Source organism: Narcine bancroftii, chromosome 2, assembly GCF_036971445.1.
Source record: "Narcine bancroftii isolate sNarBan1 chromosome 2, sNarBan1.hap1, whole genome shotgun sequence".
In the NCBI taxonomy this organism is placed as follows: Eukaryota; Metazoa; Chordata; class Chondrichthyes; order Torpediniformes; family Narcinidae; genus Narcine; species Narcine bancroftii.
Genome location: NC_091470.1, coordinates 139,946,315 through 139,959,882, shown reverse-complemented (window position 1 = coordinate 139,959,882; position 13,568 = coordinate 139,946,315). Strand labels below are relative to the sequence as shown.

The 13,568-nt window shown below is 46.3% G+C and overlaps 1 long non-coding RNA gene across 1 annotated transcript; it reads right to left on the bottom strand.

Moving 5' to 3' along the window:
- Positions 1 to 7,125: 7,125 nt before the first annotated feature.
- On the bottom strand, positions 7,126 to 9,041 carry LOC138754250 (uncharacterized). Its single transcript, XR_011351615.1, has 3 exons — positions 8,960 to 9,041; positions 8,638 to 8,832; positions 7,126 to 7,750 (listed from the first exon to the last, which is right to left on the bottom strand). It is a non-coding gene; the product is annotated as an uncharacterized lncRNA (long non-coding RNA).
- Between the last annotated feature and the right edge of the window lie 4,527 nt (positions 9,042 to 13,568).

Genomic DNA, 13,568 nt, shown 5'->3' with positions numbered 1-13,568 from the left:
GGACTTCCACCACCTAAAATGACAGAAGGAGAAGACAATGAAAAGAACTGACTCAGTAAAATTTCTTGTTTATTTTTATTAAGTGACAACATTGTTTAACGGGTTTAATGTATCTTATAGATTGAACTTCAAATAAATGGGAAGGGGGTGAGGGAGGGAGGAAAAAGGGGAGAAAATGACACTGCATATATTCAAGAGAAAAATTGTCTGTATGTATCTTGGTCAATATGGTTTATAGTGTGAAAAATTTTAAAAAATTTAAAAATTAAGAACTTTGGCACACACAGTGCACAGATCCAGATTGGCAAGGACAAGTTCCGCTGGAAGTTGATATTGACCTCTGTTGGGGACCGATTTCCTCCGGGAGCACAGCCTGTTGGTGGACATCAAAGGCAAGTGGTTGGTAAATGCCCGCACCTTCCAATCTGTCTGCCTCGACGCCACAGACGCAAGCGGCCCAGGAATAGCTTCCATCAGTGCCCCCAAGGATGAGTATTCTCGCAAGCTCGGCAAATTCCGCTCCATCCTGCAGCTGCAGTTTACTTCTGCCATGCCCCAACATTGAGTCTGCCACCACATCTTGACCCAGGACCCCCCCCCCCTCTACATGCCAAAGCCAGGCAGTTGACCCTCCCCCCCCCACCAAGAAGCTGCAACTGGAAAAGGATGAGTTCTCCCGACTGCAGGAGCTGGGAATCGTCTGCAGATTGGATAGCCCTTGGGCCTTCCCTCTTCACATGGTCCGAAAGGTTTCCAGGAGTTGGAGCCCATACAGGGAGTACAATCGCATCAGCGATGCGACCACGTCAGACTGATACCCCATCCAGCATATACAGGAATTTACGGCCAACTTACATGCCACCCAGGTTTTCTCGAAAACCTGGTATGGTGTTACCATCAAATCCAGGTCCACCCCGATGACATCGGCAAGACCGTGATCATCACCCCATTCGGCCTATTCAAGTTCCTGTGGATGCTCTTTGGCCTTAAAAATGTGGCCCAGACATTTCAACGGCTGGTAGATGCGGTGGGCAGAGACTTAGACTTCGTGTTTATCTATATCGACGACATCCTCATTGCCATTCGGGACTATGATGAACACAGGGTCCACCTCCATGCACTGTTCATCCGCCTGGCAGAATTTGGCCTCATGGTCAATGTGGGATGCAGTCCCTGCAGTTTCTGGGCCATACCACCTCATCGGATGGAGCCACCCCAGCACCGAGAAGTTCACAGCCATACACCAGTTCCCAAGGCTCAACACCCTCAAAGGTCTACAGGAATTTGTCGGCATGGTCAACTTTTACCACCGGTTCATCCCGAGGGCAGCTCACATCATAGGGCCATTGTTCGCACTGATCACCACCAAGAACAAAACTCTGGAATGGACAGAAGAGGCCAAGAACACTTTCACTGTGACGAAGGACGCCATGACGAGCGCCACCCTACTGGCCTACCCACAGCCCGACGCCCATACCACACTCTCAGTGGATGCGTCAGCCACGGCCATTGGGGGCATCATGGAGCAATCAGTCAATGGCCAGTGGCGCCCGCTTGACTTCTTCAGCAAGCACCTCCGCCCTCCGGAACTAAAATACGGTGCCTGGAACTCCTGGTCCTGTACCCACCCATCAGGCACTTCTGGTACCTCCTGGAGGGCAGGCCATTCACCGTGTTCACCAACCACAAACCACTCACTCAGTCCCTTGCAATGCCAAATGACCCCCCCTGATCGCCACGCCAGCAGCGGCATCTGTCTTATGTATCGAAGTTCACCACCGACGTCCGACACTGAGCGGGTAAGGACAATGTTGTGGCAGATATGCTCTTAAGGCCCACCATCCACAGCCTCACCCCTGGCCTGGACTATGCCCAGCTAGCACAGGCGCAGAAGGAGGATGCAGACACACAAGCTTTCCATACCACCATCACGGGTCTCCGGCTCCAGGACCTTAAACTGCCGGACAGCCCCGACATGCTGCTCTGCGACATCACCACCAGCTCGCCGCACCCAGTAGTTCCACTACAGTGGAGGCCACAGGCCTTCAGCGTGGTCCACGATTTGGCCCACCCCTCAATCAAGACCTTGGTTAGCATAGTGGCAGAATGGATCGTGTGGCAGCAGAATGGTTCACATGGTAGCAGAACGGTTCGTGTGGCGGCGGAACGGTTTGTGTGGTGGTGGAATGGTTTGTGTGGCATGGCCTCAAGAAACAGGTAGCCCAGATGGCGAGAAACTACATGCAGTGTCAGACCTCCAAGGTCCAGCGCCATGTTAATAACAGTTTGACTCCATGGCCAAGAGGTTCAAGCATATACACATCGACATCATGGGCCTCCTGCCGGTGTCCAGGGATGCCCGCTATTTGTTGACAGTGGTCGACCGCCCGACAAGGTGGCTGGAAGCCATCTCGCTGAGAGATACATCCGCCGAGACCTGTGCCAGGAACCTACTCACCCACTGGATAACCAGGTCTGGGGTCCCGGTGCACCTGACGAGCGACGGGGTGCCCAGTTCATATCTGCCCTCTGGTCACAGCTGGCAAACCTTTGGGATCAAGCTCCACCACACCACCGCATACCATCACCAAGCCAACGGCCTAGTGGAGCGTTTCCACTGGCACCTAAAGTCGGCCCTCATGGCTCAGTTTACCAGCCCCAACTGGACGGATGAGTTGCTCTGGGTCCTGCTCAGCATCAGAATGGCACTGAAAGAAGACCTATAGGTACCATCCACGGAGTTGGTCTATGGTGCACCACTGTCACTACCCGGGGAATTCTTCTGCCTGAGCAGCGGCTCCACGACCGAGAGTCAGACCCTGACATGCGGGGTAAGCTCGCCTCACTGGCGCTCCCACCAACATCCCACCATGGCAGCACTCATCCTGTGTCCCCAAGGAGCTGGCCATGGCTGATTTCATTTTTGTCCAGCGAGACCCACACACTGCACCCCTGCAGTGCCCCAATGAAGGCCCCTACAAAGTCCTGCAGCACTCAGGCAAGACATTCACCTTGGACATCGAGGGCAAGGGGGTGGGGGGGGGTATTCACAGTCGACCGACTCAAGGAGGCACACCTGGACCTTAGCCAACCAGTAGCAACCACAAGGACAGCCACCCAGGCAACAAGATGTGTAAGCTGGTTCTGGGAGGGTTGTGTGGTGGCGCAAATACTCATGGCGAAACAGCCCCGCTTGTACCGCTGCACTGGCGAGGCAGCCGCAAGAAGATGGCACCATCGGGTGACCTTGCTGCTGCATGGGTTAAGCCAAGGCACGCACCTCGGGCGAGCATGGTGACATCACCACCGACATGGGGGCAGAGCTCATGCCACACGTGAAGTTTGAATAAACAGTTCATTTGAAACCTCCAAAGTGGTCGTGGTGAGTTTCAATCTGTGTAGCAGGTGCTACACTGCCACATATAATAAAGAGGGAGAAAGATTTGTCCGTATAAATCTCTCAGGGTGAATCGATTTTTAGTTATAATATATCAATCCAAACATTATATAACTAAAGGAGACCCTCCCCTCCAGCCTCCCCCGACCACCCCACTAACACCCTCCCTCCACCGGAACAGATTGGGAGATCAAATTGTAAATGCCAAGAGTTTTTAACTCAGAGACCCATACCGAGAAACATATTTATCCCGCAAATGATACCTTGTCTTTTCTAGTGATACATGATTTCATTTCAACACTGTGACAGAAGATAGATATGTTTGTGGGAGATAAACTGGGGCAGGTTTGCCAGTGTAGGTCACATACAAACACTTTTAAACCGATCTTATTTAAAATACTGGAATTCTGCTAATGCTAGGCATGTTGGCAAAAGCTTCGAAGAGTGCCCGAGAGACTTCACTAATGGATTGTTGTTTACAAAAAGGCAATAGGTGAAAGAACTCATTTTCAAAATACCCAGATTTGTTTCCTGATGTGCTAAAAAGTACAATCATGGATTAGGAAGTGGAATAAATGTTGAGGAATGACATTATTAGACCTTCAAACTCACTTCTGGTACCGAAACCAGATGGGACTGTTAGGTTCTGTACAGATTACAGGAAGGTTCTTGTTGGTTTTCAGAGAGAGATTTGTTGTTCCTTGTCTCTTCAGTGTCTTGCTGACAAAACTTTCCCCCCTCAGGATTCTCCAGAAGATAACCTCTTTCTTTCAGGTCACCAGAGAGTTCCTTCTTGTTTCTCTTATTCCAAGTTAAACATTAGACAGCCAGTCCTCTCCTCTTGCATGAAGGGTTTTGGCCAGCACTCACAACCCCTCTTCCAAATGGGGTTTCCACAAGCTTGCCGGCTTGTCCTGTTCCAGTCCCAGATGCTGTCACTGGCTGTAACACTGTAGAACTGATCTCTCTCTCTCTCCCTCTCTCTCTCTGGGAGAAAAACCTGTTTGACCCTCTCAGCTTGCAAAACATGACCCTCCAAGAACAGCAGGTTCCCCTCCAGACAGCCTTATGCTCCGACAAGCTCTTTCATCTATTGCCTTTTTTGTAAACAACAATCCATTAGTGAAGTCTCTTGGGCACTCTCCAAAGCTCTTTCAAAGACTGCTGGCCCCGACATGTCGAGCATGGGGAAGAGCTCCAGTATTTTAAATAAGACCTGGTTTAAAGTGTTTGTATGTGACCTACACTAACAAACCCTTCCCCCAATTTATCTCCCAAAAACATATCTATACTCTCTCACAGGAAGAGATAGAAGATTCTCAATGAAAACAACAATCACCAATGAGATCGTGAATCCTTCCAATTTGCAAACATGGGCTCCACATGTTCAAAGGGAAATTGATTCCTGAATGCATAAATCATGCCGCTAAATTCTCTGTCAGGTGCAAGGCGGTGACACAATCCCATTCCTGGTTTCCAAGTCATGGCCATACGCTTGCAGGAAACAGTGCATGCCAAGTGCCCATACTCCCCTCGATGCACAGCTCATCTGCAAGGATGCATGATAAAGAACCATGTCGGTACCCTGTGGGCATTGGGGGATGCAAATCAGTTGGACTCCAAGAAGCGTCCAGGTGCATTGCCGAAAAGGCTTTTGCACTGGGACACCCCCTTTGCAGGGCAGAAGAAAGGGGGAGACAAGATCGAGGGGGTCAGAGGGAAAGAGGGTGGGTTGAATCAAGGGAATGAAACCGACAATCCGTAGGCATGGCAGTTGAAGGAAAAGGTCAAAAGGGTGAGGAAACAGCTGGTCAAACTATGTTGTTTATGAAAGGAAGGGTAAAAATAACCACCAATAATTCAGGCCCTCTCTCTCTCTCTCTCTCTCTCTCTCCTTCTCTCTCAGCCCCACTCTTTCCACCTCTCTCCCCCTCACCCCCACTCTCTCCCCTTCACTCACACCCACTCTCCACCAATCTCTCCCCCTCTCTCGGTCTCATCTCACTCCCTCCCCCTCCCCTTTCTCTCTCACACTCTCACTCCCCCCTCTTTCCCCTATCTCTCTGTCTCTCCCCCACTCCTCCCCCCATATCTCCCCCCTTTTTTCCCCTCTTCCACCCTCTCCTCACGACTCTCCACCTTTCTACACCCTCGATTCCCTCTCCACTCTCACCCTCTCTCAGCCCCTGTCTCCTCCTCACTCCCCCTCTCTCTCACCCCTTTTTACCCCCTCACCCTCTCTCCACCTCTCCACTCCCCCTCCCCACTCTCCCTCTCTCCCCTCCCTCCCTCTCACCCCACCTTCTCCCACTGAGTCTCCCGCTCTCCCTCCTGCCCCTCACCCTCCCACTCTCCTCTCTCTGACCTCACTCCTCCTCTCTTCCCTACCCTCCCTCTCTCCCCCACCTTCTCCCACTCTCTCTCCCTCCCTCACTTCCCCTCTCCCATCCCTCGCCCTCTCATTCTCCTCCTCTCTGCCCTCACTCCTCTCCTCCTCTCTCACCCCTTCTCTCCCCTCTCCTGCTCCTACTCACCCTTTCTCCCAACCCCCTCTCACCTGTTCTCTCCCCATTCACTCCACTCTCTCCCCCAAACTCTCCCAATCTTACTTACCCTCTCTCTCCCCACCCTCTCTCCACCTCTCCCCTCACTCTGCCTGCCACTCACACTCCCACACTCCTCCTCTCTCTACCCTCATTCCTCCTCTCTCATTCTATCTATCCTCCTCTCTCCTCCTCTCTCCTCACTCACCCCTCTCTCCCCTCTCCATCTCCCCCCTTTCCACCCATCTCTCCTCATGCTCTCCCTTCCTCCCTCCTCATGCTCTCCCACTGACTCTTCCGCTCTCCCACCTCTCTTCACCCTCTATCTCCCCCTCTCTCTCTGCCCTCACTCCTCCGATCTCCCCCTTTTACGCCCCCCTCTCCCCTCCTTTCCCACCAACTCTCTCCCTCTCCCATCTCTCTACGCCCTCTATCTTCACCTCTCTTCCCCTCAGCCTCTCTCCCTCTCCCTTTCTCACCCTCTCTCAGCCCCCTCTCCTCCTCGCTCCCCCTCTCACCCCTTTCTACCACCTCTCTCACCCTTTCTCAATGCCTCTCTCCACTCTCACTGCCCCCTCATTTCACCTATCTCCCCCTCTCCCTTCTCTCATCCCCTCCACCCGATCTCTCTCCCCCACACTCTCCCTCCCTCGCTCACCCTCTCTCTCTCCCCCACACTCCCTCCCTTGCTCACCCCTCTCTCTCCCCCACCTTCTCCCACTGACTCTACCCCTCTCTCACCCTCCCATTCTCCTCCTCTCTCCCTCTCACCCCTGCTCTCTCATCCAATCTTTCTCCATTTTCTCTTCTCTCCCCCAGTCTCTCATCCCCTCTCTCTCACCTCATCTCTCTCCCCCACACTCTACCACTGACTCTTCCCCTCTCTCCACCTCTCTGTCTCCCTCCCCCTCTCTCCATCCCTCTGTCTCCACCATCTCTCTCTCCCCCTTTCTCCCTCCAAGTAAATCTTCAGGGGATAAAGTCCCGAACCTGTCGAACCTTTCCCTGTAACTCAGTCCCTGACATCCAGGCAACATCCCAGTAAATATTCAGGATATAAAGTCCCAAACCTGTTAACCCTTTCCCTGTAACTCAGTCCCTGACGTCCGGGCAACGTCCCAATAAATCTTCAAGGGATAAAGTCCCGAACCTGTTGGACCTTTAATAGAGTGATATATACAGCTAGTGATTTATACAGCTAGGTCCGATGGAGGAGCATGAGCTCTGATCGGCTTTATATACAGGGTCATCAGGTGGTGGCCACATTCATTACACCCCCCCCCCCCATTAAAGGAATTTGGCCACAACCCCAACCCCCCAAAGTTTATAAGTCCAGGATCTGTCGAGCTTTCCTTAGTCTCTTGGATCTTCGGGGTACTTGGCAGGGGAGGTGGGGGTTATTAGGGGCAGGGTGCTCCTAATTGAGTGGTTGAGAGCACAGGCTGCAGGGAGGGTTGTAGGACTTTCAGGACAGGTTCAGGCTGTTGGAGGTGTATCGGTCAGCGGTTCATTTTGGGGTTGATATGATGGTCATTGTCCTGGTGCCCTGCTGTACATCTTGCTGGACTATCAGGGTCCATAGGGGGATCTGCAATCCTTCCTCACTGCCCACGATATCAGCTGGCACGGGGTCCCTGGCAGCCACCGTGTCGTCCCACCCTTCCCCGAACGCGACTGCCGTGTAGTGGTGGGGGGAGGTTCGTGTGCCTCAGCTCGACTGGCTCCCACCAGCGTGTCCATTCTGTGGGGCCTGCAGTGCTTCTGGAGGTCCCAGTGTCATCTCGGCAGCACCGTGCCCGTCACGGCATTCCTTGAAGATGAAAACAAGTGGTCACGTGGAGTCGTGTTAGTGGTGGTACACAACAGCGAGCGTATCGAATGTAAAGCCTCTGGTATCATGTCCTGCCATCTTGCCACGGGCATGTCTTTTGCCTTTAAGGTCAACAGAACTGTTTTCCAGATAGTGGCATTTTCCCTTCCCACTTGCCCATTACCCCTGGGGTTGCAGCTTGTGGCAATACCTTTGTCATGAATGCAGCACCCCAGTCTGTGTGTATACAGCTGGGGTACCCGCACATGCTGAAAATAGATTGTAGGCACTTTATTTCCGTGGCTGCTGATATGTCGGGGCACAGGATTGCGAAAGGGAAGCAGGAGTATTCCTCTATGGTGTTAAGGAAGCTGACATTACTGTCATAGGAGGGGAGCGGGCCTTTAAAGTCGAGGCTGAGGCATTCAAAGGGTCTGGTGACTTTTATCAGTGTAGCCCTGTCTGGCTGGTGGAACTGCGGTTTGCCTTCCGGGCAGATGTTACTCAGTCACCATCCTTACCTCCTCCACCGAGAATGGGAGACTCTGGGTCCTCATGAAATGGAACAACCTAGCGACCCCTCCCCGGGTGGCCCAGCTCATCAAGCAGCTGGGCCGTGTGGTTGAGGGCCGTGCAGATGCCCCTGGACGGCACATCGTTGAGCTTTCCTGGGCCAGTATAGAATGTCGTAATTTTACATGGACAGTTCTATCCTCCAGCACAGAAGTTTTTTTTTTATTTTCCACCCCTTCTGGTTGTCGAGCTTGAATGCCATGCATCGTTGGTCCGTGACCCAAGTTAAGCACTTACAAGCCAAGTAGTGTCTCCAATGCCTCACCGCTTCTACGACTTGCATGTGCCTCCTTCTCCACTGCCGAATGTCTCACCTCTGACCACTGCAGTGTCCATGGTCGCCCCTCCTGATTCAGTGTGGCCGCTAGCACTACATCTGAGGCATCTGTCTCCACTTGGAAGGGGATCATCTGGGGGGCGTGGCAAGATGGCGTAAGGAATAGACGTGCCTTCCAGTCCTCTCCTGACTCTTTGTTATTGCTTTGTCTATAAGTGCCCGTTGAAACTATCTAAAAAGTTTATAAATAGTTAGACGTGCTGAACTAGCTTCTAATGGTACAAATGCAAAAAAAAAAGTAAAAGAAAACGACAACAGATTGCTAAGAAATTACATTTCCCAAAGTTATCTGAGCCAACCTGTTTACAAGAAGCCAGGACTCGGCATGGAATGGATTCAAGAGGAGAAGTGCAGGATTACCAGTAGGGCTCTTTAAAGATGGCGCCCGGCAGCCTTTGGATCAAAGGGCTAGCCGGGCGCGTGTATTTCAATCAACGCCCGCTATGAGCGCTGTAACTGAATCTTTGACAGTTGGAACAGCTGGGACGCCGCCAGCTGAAGACCCGACTTTAAAGAGATGTCCACCGATTGATGTAGCGGTGGCGCTGTAAAATGCACCACCAGTTATGAAGACTTCAACGGATCTTAATGTAATGAAGGCTTTTTTAAAAATTTTTTATTTTTCACACTATAAACCACATTGATCAAGATACATACATTTTTCTTTTCAAATATATACAGTGTCATTTTCTCCCCCCCTCCCTCTTCCCATCCCATCCTCCCTACCTCCCCTCCCATTCATTTAAAGTACAGAATTTAAGATACATTAAACCCGTCAAACAATGTTGTCACTCAATAGAAATAAACGAAATTCCACTGAGTCAATTCTTTTCATTTCCTTCTCCTTCTATCATTTTAGGTGGTAGATGTCCCTGGTAGGTTTTCTCTATTGTGTTTCATGTATGGCTCCAATATCTGTTCAAATATTTCAATATTATTTTTTAAATTATATGTTATTTTTTCTAATGGAATACATTTATTCATTTCTATATACCATTGTTGTATTCTCAAGTTATCTTCTAATTTCCAGCCTGACATAATACATTTTTTTGCTACAGCTAGGGCTATCCTAACAAATCTTTTTTGTGCACCATCCAAATCAAGTCCAAACTCTTTGTTTTTTATGTTACTTAGAAGGAAGATCTCTGGGTTTTTTTGGTATATTGCTTTCTGTGATTTTATTTAATATCTGGTTTAGATCTTCCCAAAATTTTTTCACTTTCTCACATGTCCAGATTGCATGAATTGTTGTTCCCATTTCCTTTTTACAGTGAAAACATCTGTCAGATACTGTTGGGTCCCATTTATTTAACTTTTGAAGTTTAATGTATAACCTGTATATCCAGTTATATTGTATCATATGTAACCTCGTGTTTATTGTATTTCTCATAGTTCCAGAGCATAACTTCTCCCATGCTTCCTTCTTTATCTTTATGTTTAAATCTTGTTCCTATTTTTGTTTAGTTTTACCATTTGTTTCCTCATTCTCCTTTTCTTGCAGTTTAATATACATATTTGTTATAAATTTTTTGATTATCATTGTGTCTGTAATCACATATTCAAAATTACTTCCCTCTGGTAACCTCAGACTGCTTCCCAATTTGTCCTTCAAGTAGGATTTCAGTTGGTAGTATGCCAAAACTGTATTTTGAGTTATATTATATTAATCCTTCATTTGTTCATAGGATAGTAATTTATTTCCTGAAAAGCAAGTTTCTATTCTTTTGATCCCTTTTTTCTCCCATTCTCTAAAGGAAAGGTTATCTATTGTAAAAGGGATTAGCTGATTTTGTGTCAGTATTAGTTTTGGTCATTGGTAATTTGTTTTATTCCTTTCTACATGAATCTTCTTCCAAATATTGAGCAGATGATGTAATATTGGAGAATTCCTACGTTGTACCAGTTTTTCATCCCATTTATATAATATATGTTCAGGTATCTTCGCCCCTATTTTATCTAGTTCTAATCTAGTCCAATCTGGCTTTTCCCTTGTTTGATAAAAATCTGATAGGTATCTTAATTGTGCGGCTCTATAATAATTTTTTAAGTTTGGTAGTTGTAAGCCTCCTTGTTTATACCATTCTGTTAATTTATCTAGTGCTATCCTCAGTTTCCCCCCTTTCCATAAAAATTTCCTTATTATTTTCTTTAACTCCTTGAAGAATTTCTCTGTCAAGTGTATTGGCAATGCCTGAAATAGGTATTGTATCCTTTGGAAAATGTTCATTTTAATACAGTTTATCCTTCCTATTAGTGTTAGTGGTAAGTCTTTCCAATGCTCTAAGTCCACCTGTAATTTTTTCATTAGTGGATAATAATTAAGTTTATGTAGGTGGCCGAGGTTTTTATTTATTTGTATACCTAGGTATCGTATTGCTTGCATTTGCCATCTGAATGGTGCTTCTTTCTTAAATTTTGAGAAATCCCCATTATTCATTGGCATTGCTTCACTTTTATTTGCGTTAATCTTGTAACCCGACACTTCTTCATATTCCTTCAATTTCTTATGTAATTCTTTTATTGATATTTCTGGTTCTGTTAAGTATACTATAACGTCATCTGCAAATAAACTGATTTTATATTCCTTGTCTTTTATTTTTATCCCTTTTATTTTATTTTCTGTTCTTATCAATTCTGCTAGTGGTTCTATAGCTAACGCGAATAATAAGGGTGATAGTGGGCATCCCTGCCTTGTTGATCTGCTTAAATTAAATTGCTTTGATATATATCCATTTACTGTCACTTTCGCCAATGGCCCCTTATATAATGCTTTAATCCAATTAATATACTTCTCTGGTAAACTGAATTTTTGTAATACTTTGAATAAATAATTCCATTCTACTCTGTCAAAGGCCTTCTCTGCGTCTAAAGCAACTGCTACTGTTGGAGCTTTATTCCCTTCTACTTCATGAATTAAGTTAATAAATTTACAGATATTGTCTGTTGTTCGTCTTTTTTAATAAATCCAGTTTGGTCCAGATTTACTATTTTTGGTACATAGTCGGCCAATCTGTTTGCTAATAGTTTAACTGTTATCTTATAATCTGTGTTAAGTAGAGATATTTGTCTATATGACGCTGGTGCGAGTGGATCCTTCCCTGTCTTTGGTATTACTGAAATTATTGCTGTTTTGCATGAATTTGGTAAGCTTTGTGTTTTATCAATCTGGTTGATTACTTCCAGGAGGGGAGGAATTAATACATCTTTAAATGTTTTATAGAATTCTATTGGGAATCCATCCTCTCCTAGTGTTTTATTATCTGGTAGTTTTTTTATTAACTCTTGTATTTCTACTATTTCAAATGGTTCTGTTAATTTATTTTGTTCCTCCATTTGTAATTTTAGTAGTTCAATTTTAGTTAAAAATTCATCTATTTTGTCTTCTTTCCCTTCATTTTCTGTTTGGTATAATTGTTCGTAGAATTCTCTGAAGTTTTCATTAATCTCCGTTGGATTATATGTGATTTGTTTGTCTTTTATCCTTGATGCCAATACCATTCTCTTAGTTTGTTCTGTCTTAAGCTGCCATGATAGAATTTTGTGCGTTTTTTACCCTAGTTCATAATATTTCTGTTTTGCCTTCATTATGTTCTTCTCCACCTTATATGTTTGTAGTGTTTCATATTTTATTTTTTTATCTGCAAATTCTCTTCTTTTAGTTGTGTCTTCCTTCATTGCCAATTCTTTTTCTATTTTTACTATTTCCCTTTCCAACTGCTCTATTTCCTGATTGTAGTCCTTCTTCATCTTGGTTACATAGCTTATTATTTGCCCTCTGATGAACGCTTTCATTGCGTCCCATAGTATAAACTTATCTTTCACTGATTCCTTATTTATTTCAAAGTACATTTTAATTTGTCTTTCAATTAATTCTCTAAAATCCTGCCTTTTAAGTAGCATGGAGTTTAATCTCCATCTATACATTCTTGGAGGGATGTCCTCTAACTCTATTGTCAATATCAGGGGTGAGTGGTCCGATAATATTCTAGATTTATATTCTGTTTTTCTTCCTCTGTCTTGCATACGAGCTGATAACAGGAATAGGTCTATTCTTGAGTATGTTTTATGTCTACCCGAATAATATGAATATTCCTTTTCCTTTGGGTGTAATTTGTGTGTAAGTTTAGAAAAGTTCTTCGATTCAAAGTCCAATCTCACTCCTCAAAGTTCCTTGATTCTACTGGCCACAGAATTTAACATTTATGACTCTTCCCCTGGCTTTGGCGCTTGATGGCCGCTGCTCAGGAAGGTTCTTGTCGGTTTTCAGAGAGAAAGATTCGTCGCCCACTTTACGCAAACTGATTCCTCCCAATCGACCACTTCAGTCCTTTGCCATAAACTTTCCCCTTCGTTGGGAGGGAGGGGGGTCCAGATAATCACCTCTTTCTTTCAGGTCACCACGGAGAACCTTTCCTGTTCCCCTTATCTGAGGCAGAAAATTATACGGCGGAAGGACATTGAACTCAGAACTCATAGCCCATCTTCAAAATGGGGTTAAATCACATTTAAGTTAGGAACAGTATGAGATTCCCGGAACGAAGTCAGTTTGAAAGTATAATAACAGATCCATTTATTCCCAAGAAATTTATTGCCAATATGTATGTACATTTACAAGAAACTGAACGAGAGATATATGAATCAAAATTACGATGGGAGAAAGATTTAAATATAACCATATAACAATTACAGTGAGGAAACAGGCCATCTCGGCCCCTCTAGTCTGCACTGATTTAAGTGAACTCCACTAGTTCCACCTACCCGCTCCTTACCAATAACCCTCCAACCCCCGCACATCCATGTACTCATCCAACATCCTCTTAAATGATAGAATTGGCCCTGCTGCAACCACCTCTTCCAGAATGTCGTTCCACTCAGCTACCACTCTCTAAGTGAAGAACCTTCCTCTTA